The 18,324-nt window shown below is 33.4% G+C and overlaps 1 pseudogene; it reads right to left on the bottom strand.

The window, feature by feature from the left end:
* Nucleotides 1–1,744: 1,744 nt before the first annotated feature.
* LOC148579052 (uncharacterized) lies at nt 1,745–3,930 on the bottom strand (annotated as a pseudogene).
* Nucleotides 3,931–18,324: the final 14,394 nt, after the last annotated feature.

Below are 18,324 nucleotides of genomic sequence, written 5' to 3'. Positions count from 1 at the left end.
ATAAACAGGGAACCTAGGGTCTTTGTCTTTAAGTTGTCGTGAAACAGAAAAAGAACAAACATAGAGATATAGGGCACAAATATACATTCAACAAGTAGATAGTATAAGCAATTAGGAAATGGCAATAAACAATTCACAGAAAGTTCATATGCGCAAACAAGATGATGCATACCTGTTCCTAGCGCAAGCCATGAGCTCATGCATCAGTTGTCTACCCGTAACCCGACGTTACTCGAGAAGAACCCCAAATATGGTCTCTTTTACCGTATCAGTTAGGCACAATTATCATCATAGACGAACCCATGTCAATTAGGATATCTTGGCATCACGGTAAGAGACAGGCTATCAATTAGGCGAACATTCCCGCATTAGCAATCTCAGGCTATCAGTCAGGTGAGCACTTTCGCATTAGCAATTTGGCACAAGGCCCATTCAATATACAATTCTCAACTTTTGTTTCATTCATTGTTCCTCATTTTCTTTTCTTTTCTTTATGCCTCCACATCACCATTTATTTACGCGTACCTCTGCATCACCGTTTTATCATACGTACCTCCACATCACTATTTAACTTTAAACCTTCCTAGGGACAACTTACATTCTTATTCATTTTTCGAACTTGTTTAGTCTAATACCTTCTTGGCGATCAATTTTCTATTTAATAATTAATATAACAAACAGACTTAGATTCGCGCAAACTTTATGCCCACGCGTTTGTATTGAACTCAAATTTCTAAAGAATTAAGAATCATATCTTTCTGGGCAATCTAACGCTAGATATTGGAGAAAAATCAAGACAGTTGTTCTAGATTTTTGGAACAGTACCTTGCTATCTTGTTATGTGGTTTTTATGTTGTGAAATCTTATGCACGGACTATCTCTCTTGTTAAGATCATTCTAGAGATTCTAATCTTTAATTTGAATTAGATTTTACTGCATTTGGATTAGAATTGAATTTTATACAAAGTTTTAAAATTCTACTACTGCACTTATAAGGATTCAGAAAACAGCAAACAGCAGTGTTTTTATAAAATCCATAATAATTTCAATTCTAATCTGTTGCTTCTAAATTTTGGTGAGATTATACTCAACAACTCTAAGTTTTAGAATCCACAAGTTTCAAGTTCATATCACTTCATTTGATTATTTAATTGTCAATTGGAAGTGGTGCCTGTTTTCATAAATCAGTTCAGAATTTCCAGCAAGCAATCCAGCTTCCAAGTGACTTAATTAAGTCTAAAAAATAGATATAGACATAAAATTTATACTCACTTAAAATAGATTGATATATCTCTAAAATTCTCTTGAGAGTAACTCAAAATTTCAAATAAATAAAAAGTTATAGCAACTGAAAGTTGGTACTACAGAACCAGAAAATCAGAAAATTCTACAGCCATCACTAAATTTCGAAAATTCATATCTTCCAAACCACTTGGCCAAATTCTCTGAAATTCTTATGGAGTAATCTTGACTTCTTGAAATTTGATAGAAAAATAATTTGGATTGAAAATCACGTCTAGATTGCTCCCAGTTTTTATTTTAATTTGCTGTCCAAAATTCTGCAGAATTTCTGCAGCATAGGTACGTAAGTTTGTAAACACTAAATTGCTTCCCTAAAATCCTAACTATTATACATCATTGATCCTAATTCATTTAGGTCATCTCTTCTTGTTTCATATGGATTACAGCTCCAAGAGCCTCAATTCCATATATTCCAAAAATTTACACTATCAGTACCATGTCATTACACCTTCACAATATCAAACTCTGCACTATACTCAGCAACAATTACTTAACAAATTCATGATACACTAGTAGAATTGTAGCAAGCTATTGCAACATCAAATTTATGACTCCTCTAAAAAATTCCAGTATCAATTAACACACAATCATATAGAATCATCATCAACAATAATATCACAACTGTCAGCTACACATATATCTAATCTAATCACATAACCCCTTACCTTCCTTCGAGAATTCAAAAATCAAGGCCTGTCCTTTGTTACCTTAATTCAAAAAATGCTAATGAGAAAAACTCCAAGGGAATCAGAAAGAAGAAGGGGGTAAGGTTTCTTCTTCGGCTTTGGATTGCAGCTTCTTTGATGGTCTTCTCCTTTCTCCTTGATGGTGATGTACGCTGTTGACGTCTTCCTCCTTCCCTTCCTTGATCAAATGCTACTTTTGCTTCCTTTCTTCTCTTCGTGTGGTTTTCAGAGGAATTAAAAAGGTTTAGCTCTGCTATATATATATCAATAGAAGATGGAGAAAGATGAGTTAGAGTGGCAAAGCTTCATGGCTTTCTCTCCTTGCAACACAAATTCACAGCAATCCTTGAATGAAGCAGTGACTATGGTTTCTTCTGAAGTAGCGTTCGGTGGTGAGAGGGGAAGAGGGAATGAACTTAACCAGAGTTCCCTTGGGTTTTAATTTAATTAGAAGAAACTTAGTTCGGTTGAACCGGGAGGAGAAAAAGAAAAAAAACTGTGACTTTGAAAGGGAGGAAGAAAAAAAAATCGGGTTAAATGGTTGGTAACGAATCTAGGGTAATCCTCCACTAATTCATTACTTATGAATTATTAAGAGGTAGTTAATTTTAAAAGAAATAAATTAACTATAACGGTAGTTATCTAATTACCAAAACTCGCCATTCGAAAGCACTAAAAAAAGTTTTAGCGCTACGTGTTCCAATTCTAATTCGCTATCTATGCTTTATACATACATATATATAATGAGGAATCATAGGCCTCGTGGGATAGGGTGGTTACATTCTACCCCTATAAAAAAAATTGTCCTCAAAATTTTGTTACCTTGAGTGAGGGGATCAATTTCGGTAGTATTTTCCGCATCCAAAACAAACACCCTTCCTGGCTGTTGTTGCCCAGGGAAAACAAATTCAGCCTTCGTCGTATGCATTCTTTAGCTACATGTCCGGGCTTCCCGCAATTATAGCAAATCCCAGATTTCAACAAACAGGGTTTGCCTCCATGATTCTTTCCACACACAGTGCATGTCAATTTTAGTTGGGTTGGCTGCGGCTGTTTGCCTAAGTCTGGCTGCCGAGTTACTTTGAAGTTTCTTCCTTGAGCAACGAGGTTATGATTGAAATCCCTTGCTGAAAGATTCATGTGGTTAGTTTGCGCTGCCACCAGCTTCTTTACACATTCCTCCATCAGTTGGCTCTTGTTAACTAATTCCACAAAATTCTATATTTCCATCGGGCCCACATGAGCTAATAGTTCTTCTCTAAGTCCTCCTTCGAACTTGATGCACTTCCATTTCTCGAATGCAGTTGGTGCTCCTTAACAAACATTTGAGAATCGACATAACTCTTCAAACTTGCGAGTATACTCAGTGAATGTCACGTTTTCCTGCCTCAACTGAAGCAACTCTAGTTCGTTAGCGGTACAAAAACATTGAGAAAAATATTTCTTATAGAATTCAGTTGAAAATTCCTCCCAAGTGATGTTATCAGCTTCTCTTCCCAATAGTTGAAGCAACCCTGCCACCAATGTTGCGCGTCGTTCCTTAGCATGTAGGTAGCAAACTCTACACTTGTGCCTCGAGGACTTGTTGGGCTCGTAGTGCTCGTCCTATTTCCTTAAACCAGTCGTCAGCTCGCGTCGCACTAGTGTTTCCATTAAACTGCGGTGAATTGATCTTTAAGAAAGAGGCTACGGTCATTGGCTAATTATCATTACGTAGTTCACCTTCGCCTTCGTCGCCATTTCCATTTCCATGTCTAAGCTCATGGTTATTTTCAGTTTCATTGTGGCAATCAAGACGTTCAGCTACTCGGTTAGTAGCAGCTACTGAATCACGTACAGAAGCGGCCATAGCGTTTATAGACTCGAGAATAGCCGTTGCATCAAGGAGGGTTCCCTCACTTGTTCCCTCCAGTCGAGGGCGTCCTCGCCTATTCGCAGCCATTTGAGTCCTATCAATACCCAATAATCAATATTAAGGTTATCAGTATTAATATATCAAAATCAAGTATTAATATTACTACAATGGATGTTCACAGACCTTCATGCAGAATATATTACAAAATATCCTAACTGTATAGTATAAAAAGATTCAGAGTATGTAAGGAAGCATAGACAGTCCATCCTAAGGCTCAAAGGACGAACTGCTCTGATACCAACTTGTAACACTCCAACTTTTGAAATGTCATGACCAATGTCAATCATTTAGGTGTTACTTGTCGTCCGGACCTACTTGACTCTAGACTCGAATTTCATAAGCAAATATTAATATAAGCCTTGACCGGTTCAACGTAATTAACTTATTTATCATAAAAAAAAATCATCTAGTTGCTCACAAGGTTAATACTCAAAGCCATATCACAGATAAATACTTGGTAACAGAAAATAACATATATACATATATACAAATATACACAGGAGTTAAGCTTAGAGAAACATGTTATCTATCAAAAGCCGAGTACAACACCAAGTTATATATACATATACAAAAGAGGAAGTCAGTCCCAACCCTCGCACGAATTTTCTAAACTGGAATCAACTACTAAGAAGTCCTACTCCTCTAAAAGTACTACAAAAGCGAGGAAAAAAGTAATACTACTGCCTGAAGAAGGTTGGTATAAACTCAACGTTGATGGGTCTGTTGTTCAAGAATGTAATTTGGGAACCTGCGGCGGTATCCTTAGGAACTCGAATGATATTGTTATTACTGGGTTTATGATGAAGATAGGAAATGTTACCAAAACAACCGCTGAGCTCTAGGCTGTCTACAATGGCCTCCAATTGGTGATCGATCTGGGAATTGATAGGGTGAAGGTTGAGTTCGACTCTGCGTGCGCTACCCAGCTCCTGCAGAATGAGTCCAACCCCTTCCATGATAGCTCGGCTCTAATCCATGTAATAAAGAACCTTCAATCAAGAATGGTAAATTGTGTCATCCACCATGTGCTTTGAGAGGCGAATTTTATCACAGATATTTTCTCTCTAAATATGCTCGGAACTTGTCGATGGGAATACACTGTTCAATGTCCCTCTCCTCGTTCTTGTCCCCTTCTTGAATGCTGATAGTAGAGGAGTGTCTTTCTCTAAGATTTGGGTTAGCTAATTTTATGTTTATGTTGGGTCTTTAGCCCCCTCTTCGTCAAAATTATATATATATATATATATATATATATATATATATATATATATATAGTGTTTTTTAATATTATAGATATGCTTAAAAATTGTGCAGCACGCACGTCTTACATATTGAAGCATGTTGAATATGAAGATAACATGTGTCTAACTCATTTTTTATGTGTTGAATGAAGAGAAGACACGTGTCAACACACTTCTTACGTGTTGAATAAAAAAAGAACAACACACACCTCACATATTGTCTACCCCAGTGCAACATTCACTTACCTGCAATTACATTAAATTAATCCATTTTTGCCCAAATTGTCAAAAACTTTTTCATATCTAAATTTTTCACCCACCTATTAATTTTTTTCTCTTTGTTTTCATAAATATAATTATAAAAATATTTCTTTTCACTTTAGTTTTAATTTTTTTATTCCTTTTCAGGATTTTGTTTTCTTTTCAAACTTCATCCATTATAAATATTGAAATTAATTTGAAATTAAACTACTTGTTGTAAAATTTAATTTTATTGTTATTGTCATTGTAGTTGTTTTAATTAATTAATGCAAAAACGGTAATTATTAGAAGTAAAATATTTTGAAAATAATACAAAAAATTAAGATGTTAAATATTAAGAAATTTGAGCTACACATTTATTTATTTAATAACTTGTGAATCTATTATTACATTTGGGAATGATTGTTTATTCATAATTTGTTAAAAGAATAAAAAATCATAAAATATTATGTATCCATTAATTAATTTTTCTTAAAAATCATAAGTACTAGAGGAAACATCGTTAAAATCAACAGCAAAATGAACAGCGAAGGTGGTCACTATTAAGTTTGTCGGTTTTTCAAAATTCTAATAAAATCGACGGTTTGTCTAGCCGTCGATAATAATTTAATAAAATCGATAATATTTCTGTCTGTAATATGAGTTTGAGAATTTTACCTTCTTACTAAAATCGACAACGTTGCCGTCGATATTATTATATAAAATCGACGACATTTTTGTCAATATTTGATTCAATAAAATCGACAATATTTCTGTTCATAATGAGTTTGAGAATTTTACCTGCTTGATAAAATCAACAACATTTCCGTCGATATTATTATATAAAATCAATAACAGTTCTTCTCTAAGTCCTGCTTGATTCAATAAAATCAACATAACAGTCGTCGATTTTAATAGCTATGTTTTTTAATTATTTTTTATTTAAAAAATAATAAACTATTAATGCAAATAAACTTTTAAATATAGAAATAAGATTTATACAAAATATTAGATAACAAGACAAATAAAATTTTAAATATAAAAATAAAATTTATACTAAATATTAGATAATAAGTTTACAAACTTATCAAAATAATAAATAATTCTCTAACATAAAGGCTCAAAACAAGATAAATAACTAAATTTAGACTTGTATTCATTTAAATTGCAATCCACTACCAATACAAAATATTCAAAGTAAAGTAAATAACCTACTCATACTCGTCTAAATAATCATCCGAGTCATCAAGATCGTCAGAATTATCCTCCCTTTGAGAACTCTGTGGTTGTTCTGGTTGCTATTTAGTAAAGCATATTTAACACCAAATATCTTAGCTATATAAGAATTTCAAAGGTTAAGTGTTATTTATGAAAACATAGTAAAGTAGTAGTCAAAGCACCAAGAATTGCTGTGAGTTTTTTCTTACTTGTTTGGCCTTAAAAAATTTTCAGAACAGCAAATATCATAGTAAAGATTGTCTTTAAATATTACAGTCTCTTAATCAGAAGAAAACTTAATGTGTCTAATAATGAGATTGCTAGAGGCCAGGATAAGAAGCATGCAAATTGGAATCAAGTTATAAACACATCCTTCATGTATAATATGTTCTTATTCACTTCTTTGCTTACCTATATAGGATGCATGTTTCAGGACCATGCAAAAAAGAGAGTCATTATAAACATAGATGATTAATTGTAAAATTTGTACAAGACAAGTTCAAAAGTAATATAAGACAAGTTCTATCATGCATTTTTACTTTAATCAAATAACTTAAACAATGCATAAAATAAAAAAGAGGATTTTATAAGCAACTTAGCAAGCGTAACTTCGCTTTTGGAAAGGTGGTGCCATAGTTGTCAGAATCAGCCGGTTCAACCGGAAAATTGGTGAATCGGTAGTCTAGACAATTCGGTTAGAAGTTTAGACCATATATGTAATTAAATCGGTGAAAACTGGCCGGTTCATCACAAACCGGCCAAAACTGGTCGATTTAATGCAAATTCGTGAACCGGCTGGGTCCTACAGTGCTCCCACGCTTCCGCAGGTTCTTAGTGCTCCAACGTTGATTGAATATTGGATAATATAAAAAATGCATGCAAGGTGGTTCGAACTCATGCCATTTGGCAAAACAGGAGCAGCCACCAGGTTGTTAGTTTTTTTGTTAGTTATTATTCTAATTATTATAGATACTAGTGTGGTTCTTTTGTTAGTTATTATTCTAATTATTATATATACTAGTGTGTATCCCGCGCGATGCGTGGACCGTGTATCTAATCTATCTTATTATATTATTGTATGGTACATTTATAAAATGGGTAAAATATATTGAAATTACACTTGAATATTTTGTAATGCATTCGAATTTTAATATCAACAAAATGTTGGAATAAATTATTTTATTAACCCAGATCATCCATATTGAATCACCATAAAATATAACATAATGCGGAAGCGTATCTTTACTCATAAGAGTCAGAAATTGATGGAAGAATTTGGATCTTGTGGTTCTTTCGATCTTCCTCAACCAAAGCCTTCTGTATTCCTAGGTGGCTGAACTATAGCTCTTTTGATGGAGAAAGAGCAACAAAGGCGACTTTGGTATATTGGGAACCAAAACTCTAAAGACCTAATTATATTTGAGCATGGCACCCATTAAACCCTTAAACCCAAATAAAATAGTATATAAAGTCCAAAAGATAATATATCTAAAATCTAAAAGATAATTATCTAAGGAACAAAAGATAATATCTGGTTTTATTCTCATTTAATTCCAAATCAAAAGTAATAATGACTTATTCAATTTAACATTTATAACAATAAATGAGATCATCATTATATAAGTCATTTAATTTGAAATAGCATAATTTGTGATTATAATTAATATATGTATTGCCCACAAATAAATTAGAAAATTAAATAATTTCCTAACAATCCCCCACTTGGGCTATACATATATTCTTTCTTGACATAATCACATCTTATAAACTTTATGCGCGCATCTGAATGCTATTTCTCTCATTACTTTAACAATCTGGTTCGTCTCATACATTAGATATGGAACTACCGCAACTTTTATCACATTAAATGACGTGACTAAACCACGCCAATCACCATCCTAATATACTTAACGACATAGATCAAATTTGGATGAGTAATATGGAAATTACATTCCAAGTGATCTCATGCATGTCTATTTCCAGCTGGTCCAACTTTAAAACTTTATTGAGATCAAACACAATACAAATACTACAAAATGAACATTTCATATAACATGAAATAAACCATCAACTTAATTCTGCAGAAAAATAATTCAATAACTGTCATAGGACATATAGCATAAACTCCCACTAAACCAAGGCATCACAAATATTGACACCCATCTGAGCAGTGTGCTCATGAAAGACTTTAGGGATCAATCTCTTGGTTAATGGGTCTGCTAGCATATACTCTGTTCCTATATGTTCTATGAAAATTTGTTTTTCTTGAATTTTCTCCTTGACAACTAAGAGCTTGATGTCTGTATGCTTCGATTTTGCCAAGCTCTTATTGTTATTGGAGTATAGTACTGCTGACTTATTGTCACAAAATATCTTTAATGGTCTTTCAATGTCATATACTATATGAAGCTTAGTGATAAAGTTTCACAACCATATGCCATGAAATCGGAAACAGAGTACCCAATGATCTCCAAATTTTCTGATCTCCGATAAATAAGCATGTAATCATTTGTTCTCTTTAGATAACGCATTATGCGTTTAACAGCTATCCAATTATCCATGCCTGGATTGCTCAAGTATCTACCTAACACTCCCACTATAAGTGATATATCGGGACGTGTGCAGACTTGAGCATGCATTAAGCTCCCTAATGCTGATGTATAAGGTTTATCATGCATTGCTGTCCTCTCAAGATCATTTTAGGGCATTGTTTGAGACTGAACTTGTCTCCTTTAGCTACGGGTGTATCTATTGGTCTACAATTTTCTATTCCATATCTACTTAAAATCTTTTTGATATAGTTCTTTTGTGATAATTCAAGAATACCTTGAGAATGATCTCTTAGTATCTCGATTCCTAATACAAAAGAAGCATCACCAAGATCTTTCATTTCGAATTTGTTCGATAGAAATTTCTTAGTTTCATGCAACAAGCCTATATCGTTACTGGCAAGTAGAATGTCATCAACATATAAGACCAAAAAGATGTATTTACTCCCACTGAACTTGCGGTATACACATTTCTCTATAATATTTACTTCAAAACCATATAAGGTAATAACTTGATGAAACCATATTTACTTCTTGAGGTTGTTGAGCTTGCTGTATGGGTTGAGGTTGAGGAGGATTCTCATTATTTTTGCCTCTATTGTAGCAGTATCTTGAGCAACAACGATATTCTCATTGTTCTTTTGTACTATAACTGGATCTACAGTAGAATTCTCATTGTGCTCTTGTATTATAACTGTATCTTGAACAATAATGGGCACAAAGACTTAATCATTGTCAGTTATAGAATCCTCATCAAAAGCAATATTCCTAATATTTCCTTCCCCCCAAACTCAACATCCTCAAGAAATCTCGCATTTCCCGTTTCAAAAATAGACCTTGATGCAGGATTGTAAAACTTGTACCCCCGTGAGCGCTCAACGTAACCAACAAAGTAGCAACTAATTGTCCTTGAGTCCAATTTTCTTTCATGCGGCCTATAAGGTCGCACCTCAACTGGACATCCCCAAATATGCAAATGCTTTATACTGGGCCTTTTCCCAGTCCAAATTTCATATGGGGTTTTGTTAACTGCTTTGCTTGGCACCCTATTAAGGATGTACACTGTGGTCTTTAAGGCTTCTCCCCAAAGTGATTTAGGCAAGGAAGAATGACTAATCATACTTATCACCATGTCCTTAAGAGTTCGGTTCCTTCGCTCTGCAACACCATTCATTTTAGGTTTGCCTGACATGGTGTATTGCGGAACAATACCACACTCCTCTAGGAAAAGAGCAAAAGGCCTGGGACGTTGCTCACCTGAACCATCATATCTTCCGTAGTATTCACCACCACAATCAGATTTGACAGCTTTAATTTTCTTTCCAAGTTGAAGTTCAACTTCACCTTTGAAAGACTTAAAAACATCCAAGGCTTGAGGCTTTTCATGAATTAAATATAGATACCCGTAACGAGAGTAATCATCTATGAACGTAATAAAGTACCGTTGTCCTTTCCAAGAGACAGTAGGGAATGGGCCACATATATCGGTATGTATCAGTTCTAAGACATCTTTAGCTCTCTCGGCACCTAATTTTCTTTCGTTTGTCCTTTTCCCCTTTATACACTCAATGCAGACTTCAAAGTCCGCCAAATTTAGGGGTCCAAGAATTCCATCCGACACGAGCCTCTGAATTCTCTATTTAGAGATGTGACCTAGGCGCTTGTCCCATAATGATGCTGAATTCTCATTTAGTTTTTGTTTTGTACCTGTTTGTAGTATTTCATTATTATAGGAATTTAATTCAAGCCTATATAGATTATCCACCAAATGACCAGAGCAAATATTATTTGAATTTTAGAAGAGATTGACTTTATTGTCTCTGAACGAACAAAAATAACCTGATTTGTCCAAACAAGAAACAGAAACCAAATTTCGTCTAAATGACGGTACATAAAATGTCTCTAATAAATTCAAGTAAAATCTACTCGTGGAACATAATCTAAAGGTTCCTATAGCTTCGACTACAACTATATTGCCGTTTGCCACATAGATGTATCTTTCAGCATCACTTGGCGGTCGGCTCCACAGGCAACCCTGCATAGTAACACTTACATGAGTAGTAGCAGCAGAATGTACCCACCAAGTATCAACATGTACATAACTTAAACTAGCCTCAGAACAAACGAAAGTAAGAATTATACCCTTCTTTACACGCCATGTGGTATATTTGGTACAATCCTTCTTCATGTGTCCCACCTTCTTACAGAAGAAATAGGTTGAAACTTGATCCTGTTTCTTAGCATTTTTCTACTGAGAAGGCATATCCGCAGTGGTACTACGCTTTCTTTTATACTGAGAAGATGAAGCCATGTGAGCACTTTCAGTCTTATCTTGTTGTAGCCTCTCTTCTTCTTACACACAGTGAGATATAAGCTCATTTAAGGACCAAGTGTCCTTCAGAGTGTTATAACTCACTTTGAATTGCCCAAAGTGTGCAGGAAGGGAAATCAAAATGAAATGCACGAGTAAATCTTCAGACAACTCTAACTTTAGTGCTTTCAATTTTGAAGCAAGATGAGACATTTCCATAATGTACTCCCTTATGTTCCCTTTATCTTTATACCTCATGGAGACAAGTTTGCTCAAAAGACTACTTACCTCCGCCTTTTCATTCTTAGTAAAAAAATTTTCAACATCCTTTAGGAATTGAACCCCGAAACGCCTCAGGAATTGAGCGTTTCATGATCATAATGCTCATTCGATTGGATTTCTCCCACTTCTCTATTTTAACCTCATTGAGATTTTTCGGAGTGAAAGTGGGTTTCTCCTCTCGAAGAGCTATATCTAGATCCATACAACCGAGGACAATCTCCATGGTATCCTTCCAAACTTTAAAGTTTGAACCATTCAACATAGGAATACTACTAATTTGTGCAGAAACATTGGTAGCTAAAGCCATAGTTTCTGGATTAGAACAAATAAACATGCAGTAAACATTAGTTAAATAATGGGGAAAAAAATCCATATTGAGATATCTAAAACAACATTAATTTTCAATCTTTGGATAGAAAAATTAACTGTAAGTGATACTCTCATTGCAGTAATCAAATATTGTCAAAATTCCTGTCACACATGAAGCCTTTCTTTGGATCGACTTAATGCACACATGGAGACTTAAACTTCACAACCTATTTATTACCGCATATATTTTCTATTAATTGGCCAAACAATAACCTTCCTTTGGGCCGATTATTGACCGCATAATTAATAGAAAATAAACAAAAGTGTGCAATGCTTATTATTTGGCCAAACAATAAACTTTTTTTGGGCCGATTATTGTCCGCATAAATAATAAGCATTACTTTATTCTTAATTTGTTACCCAAACATGTATTTTCTATCAATATGTGTATGTAATTCGGCCAAATATAGACCTTCTTTTGGGCCGACCAATATTCGCATGAATTACATAACACCATATTCCTTATGTTTTGAATAAATCAATCTTCACAAAAGAGGCTACTTTGACAGCATAATGTCAATTTATTCCAAAACTAAATCTTTATAAAATTGATAGGCACAATAATCCAAATTGTTACTAGTTTCCTTATGTAACAATTAAATAATAATTTTATTATTCAAATATTATTAATATGTATACATAACTTGGCCAAATATAAATTTTCTTTTGGATGAATTAATTTTTATACCAAATTAATGACACACAATTAAATCCAGAAAAATTATAATTCAATAATGCTCGGTTAATTTAACAAAAGATAAAAACCGTATATAAATCATTAATTTACGAGCATCATTTTATATAAAAAAAATTAATCAAAACACGCTTAGCTTACATTATACGCACACAACAATATATATATATGGCCATATCAGTATGTATATAAGAGCACTATAACCCAAACCACAACTGTATATATTATATAGGGCAAAAAACTCAATTAAGCCAATGGGAGCACAAATTTACATGATTAAGCCAATCTGAAAGCGACTTCATTAATTAACCAAACCACATTTATATGTAATTCGAAAGAAGTAGATTCGAATTACATTTGTATATAATTCGAAGGAGCTCATTTCGAATTATTCACAAACACACGATGACACTAATTCGAGTCTTCTTGTTTCGAATTATGAAAAAGTATAATTCGAAGTAGGTTGTTTCGAACTACACTTGTGTATTATTCCTAAAGTAGTTCGAACCTAGTTGATTCAAATTACTAACATTTGGCATCTAGTTGTAATTCGAATGGGGTTGATTCGAATTACTAATACTTGTGCTTTTTGCTGTATTCCGTATGGATATTCAATAAAGATTACATTTAATAATACCCATAATAAATACAATCAAGAGTACATGCAATAATAAATTATAATATTATTTTTAGTAGGTTATAATTTTTTATTATTATAATAGATTATTTTTTCTAGTATCCTATTTTAGTATGTTATTATTTTTAGAATTATAATAGTAAAAAAAAATTATAACATACTAAAATAAGATTGATAAATACTCTATAAGTTTTGTTGAGAAAGAAAGGTACAATCTTGGAGTGCCCCAATTGTGAATTGTGACAAAATGTTTGTATTTTGGAGATATGAGTTAACTTGGTTTATGAATTTTTGGGTTTGGGATATTGATTTTTGGAATGAGAAACGGTCATAGTCAAATATGTTGCCATTTTGATTTGCAAGCATGTTTTTCCAATAAGAAGAGTCTATCTGCTAAGGACAAAAATGTCATTAACAAGAAGGAAAGAAAATTGGATACAAAAAGATTGATAAGAATGGAGAATTTCTTAAAAGTTATGTTGGGATCTTATTGAGAATGTGTGAGAAAAAAAAAATCAATATACAAGTATTCCTTTATATATAAGCCCAATATGTTAATAACAAATTTAAAAAAATAATAAAAAATAGGATACTAAAATATGTTAAAAAATATTATAACCTACTAAAATAAGATACTAAAAAAATATTATATAATATTAAAAATATACTAAAAAAATATAAAAAAATTATAACAAATTTAAAAAAATAATATTATAATTTATTATTGCATGTACTCTTGATTGTATTCATTATGGGTATTATTAAATATAATTTTTATTGAATATCCATACGAAATACAGTAAAAAGCACAAGTGTTAGTAATTCGAATCAACCCCATTCGAATTACAACTAGAGGCCAAATGTTAGTAATTTGAATCAACTAGGTTCGAACTACTTTGGGAGTAATGCACAAGTGTAGTTCGAAGCAACCTACTTCGAATTATACTTTTTCATAATTCGAAACAAGAAGACCCAAATTAGTGTCATCTTGTGTTTGTGAATAAATCGAAATGAGCTCCTTCGAATTATATACAAATGTAATTCGAATCTACCTCTTTCGAATTACATATAGATGTGGTTTGGTTGATTGATGAAGTCGTTTTCAGATTGGCTTAATCATGTAAATTTGTGCTCCCCTTGGTTTAATTGAGTTTTTTGCCCTCTTATATATATGCAACAATATTGACAGGACAGTGGAAGAATAGTGTTCATCCATTATATATATAATTTTGCGGTGCGATAATATTAACGTAAGCTACGCAACATTAACGTATACCGAATAAAATAATAATAAAATTAAATATTTTCGATGATCAAATTATGGATGGTTTTGATACCACTTGTTGGAATAAATTATTTTATTAACCCAGATCATCCATATTAAATCACCAAAAAATATAACATAATGCAGAAGCGTACCTTTTCTCATAAGAGTCAGAAATTGATGGAAGAATTTGGATTTTGTGGTTTTTTCGATCTTCCTCAACCAAAGTCTTCTGTATTCCTAGGTGGCTGAACTGTAACTCTTTTGATGGAGAAAGAGCAACAAAGGCGACTTTGGTATATTGGAAACCAAAACCCTAAAGACCTATTTATATTTGAGCATGGCACCCATTAAACCCTTAAGCCCAAATAAAATAGTATATAAAGTCCAAAAGATAATATATCTAAAATCTAAAAGATAATTATCTAAAGAACAAAAGATAATATCTGGTTTTATTCTCATTTAATTCCAAATCAAAAGTAATAATGATTATTCAATTTAACATTTATAACAATAAATGAGATCATCATTATATAAGTCATTTAATTTGAAATAACATAATTTGTAATTATAATTAATATATGTATTGCCCACAAGTAAATTAGAAAATTAAATAATTTCCTAACAATCTCCCACTTGGGCTATACATATATTCTTTCTTGACATAATCACATCTTATAAACATTATGCGCGCATCTGAATGCTATTTCTCTCATTACTTTAACAATCTGGTTCGTCTCATACATTAGATATGGAACTACCGCAACTTTTATCACATTAAATGACGTGACTAAACCACGCCAATCACCATCCTAATATACTTAACGACATAGATCAAATTTGGATGAGTAATATGGAAATTACATGCCAAGTGATCTCATGCATGTCTATTTCCAGCTGGTCCAACTTTAAAACTTTATTGAGATCAAACACAATACAAATACTACAAAATGAACATTTCATATAACATGAAATAAACCATCAACTTAATTCTGCAGAAAAATAATTCAATAACTGTCATAGGACATATAGCATAAACTCCCACTAAACCAAGGCATCACAAATATTGAAACCCATCTGAGCAGTGTGCTCATGAAAGACTTTAGGGATCAATCCCTTGGTTAATGGGTCTGCTAGCATATACTCTGTTCCTATATGTTCTATGAAAATTTGTTTTTCTTGAATTTTCTCCTTGACAACTAAGAGCTTGATGTCTGTATGCTTCGATTTTGCCAAGCTCTTATTGTTATTGGAGTATAGTACTGCTGACTTATTGTCACAAAATATCTTTAATGGTCTTTCAATGTCATCTACTATATGAAGCTTAGTGACAAAGTTTCACAACCATATGCCATGAAATCGGAAATAGAGTACCTAATGATCTCCAAATTTTCTGATCTCCGATAAATAAGCATGTAATCATTTGTTCTCTTTAGATAACGCATTATGCGTTTAACAGCTATCCAATTATCCATGCCTGGATTGCTCAAGTATCTACCTAACACTCCCACTATAAGTGATATATCGGGACGTGTGCAGACTTGAGCATGCATTAAGCTCCCTAATGCTGATGTATAAGGTTTATCATGCATTGCTGTCCTCTCAAGATCATTTTAGGGCATTGTTTGAGACTGAACTTGTCTCCTTTAGCTACGGGTGTATCTATTGGTCTACAATTTTCTATTCCATATCTACTTAAAATCTTTTTGATATAGTTCTTTTGTGATAATTCAAGAATACCTTGAGAATGATCTCTTAGTATCTCGATTCCTAATACAAAAGAAGCATCACCAAGATCTTTCATTTCGAATTTGTTCGATAGAAATTTCTTAGTTTCATGCAACAAGCCTATATCGTTACTGGCAAGTAGAATGTCATCAACATATAAGACCAAAAAGATGTATTTACTCCCACTGAACTTGCGGTATACACATTTCTCTATAATATTTACTTCAAAACCATATAAGGTAATAACTTGATGAAACCATATTTACTTCTTGAGGTTGTTGAGCTTGCTGTATGGGTTGAGGTTGAGGAGGATTCTCATTATTTTTGCCTCTATTGTAGCAGTATCTTGAGCAACAACGATATTCTCATTGTTCTTTTGTACTATAACTGGATCTACAGTAGAATTCTCATTGTGCTCTTGTATTATAACTGTATCTTGAACAATAATGGGCACAAAGACTTAATCATTGTCAGTTATAGAATCCTCATCAAAAGCAATATTCCTAATATTTCCTTCCCCCCCAAACTCAACATCCTCAAGAAATCTCGCATTTCCCATTTCAAAAATAGACCTTGATGCAGGATTGTAAAACTTGTACCCCCGTGAGCGCTCAACGTAACCAACAAAGTAGCAACTAATTGTCCTTGAGTCCAATTTTCTTTCATGCGGCCTATAAGGTCGCACCTCAACTGGACATCCCCAAATATGCAAATGCTTTATACTGGGCATTTTCCCAGTCCAAATTTCATATGGGGTTTTGTTAACTGCTTTGCTTGGCACCCTATTAAGGATGTACACTGTGGTCTTTAAGGCTTCTCCCCAAAGTGATTTAGGCAAGGAAGAATGACTAATCATACTTATCACCATGTCCTTAAGAGTTCGGTTCCTTCGCTCTGCAACACCATTCATTCTAGGTTTGCCTGACGTGGTGTATTGCGGAACAATACCACACTCCTCTAGGAAAAGAGCAAAAGGCCTGGGACGTTGCTCACCTGAACCATCATATCTTCCGTAGTATTCACCACCACAATCAGATTTGACAGCTTTAATTTTCTTTCCAAGTTGAAGTTCAACTTCACCTTTGAAAGACTTGAAAACATCCAAGGCTTGAGGCTTTTCATGAATTAAATATAGATACTCGTAACGAGAGTAATCATCTATGAACATAATAAAGTACCGTTGTCCATTCCAAGAGACAGTAGGGAATGGGCCACATATATCGGTATGTATCAGTTCTAAGACATCTTTAGCTCTCTCGGCACCTAATTTTCTTTCGTTTGTCCTTTTCCCCTTTATACACTCAATGCAGACTTCAAAGTCCGCCAAATTTAGGGGTCCAAGAATTCCATCCGACACGAGCCTCTGAATTCTCTGTTTAGAGATGTGACCTAGGCGCTTGTCCCATAATGATGCTGAATTCTCATTTAGTGTTTGTTTTGTACCTGTTTGCAGTATTTCATTATTATAGGAATTTAATTCAAGCCTATATAGATTATCCACCAAATGACCAGAGCAAATATTATTTGAATTTTAGAAGAAATTGACTTTATTGTCTCTGAACGAACAAAAATAACCTGATTTGTCCAAACAAGAAACAAAAACTAAATTTCGTCTAAATGACGGTACATAAAATATCTCTAATAAATTCAAGTAAAATCCACTCGTGGAACATAATCTAAAGGTTCCTATAGCTTCGACTGCAACTATATTGTCGTTTGCCACATAGATGTATCTTTCAGCATCACTTGGCGGTCGGCTCCACAGGCAACCCTGCATAGTAACACTTACATGAGTAGTAGCAGCAGAATCTACCCACTAAGTATCAACAGGTTCATAACTTAAACTAGCCTCAGAACAAACGAAAGTAAGAATTATACCCTTCTTTAC

Source organism: Arachis ipaensis, chromosome B10 (genome assembly GCF_059453495.1).
Source record: "Arachis ipaensis isolate K30076 ecotype BB chromosome B10, ASM5945349v1, whole genome shotgun sequence".
Classification (NCBI taxonomy): Eukaryota; Viridiplantae; Streptophyta; class Magnoliopsida; order Fabales; family Fabaceae; genus Arachis; species Arachis ipaensis.
Note: the sequence above shows the minus strand (reverse complement) of the source record. Positions and strands in the feature narration are given on the sequence as shown.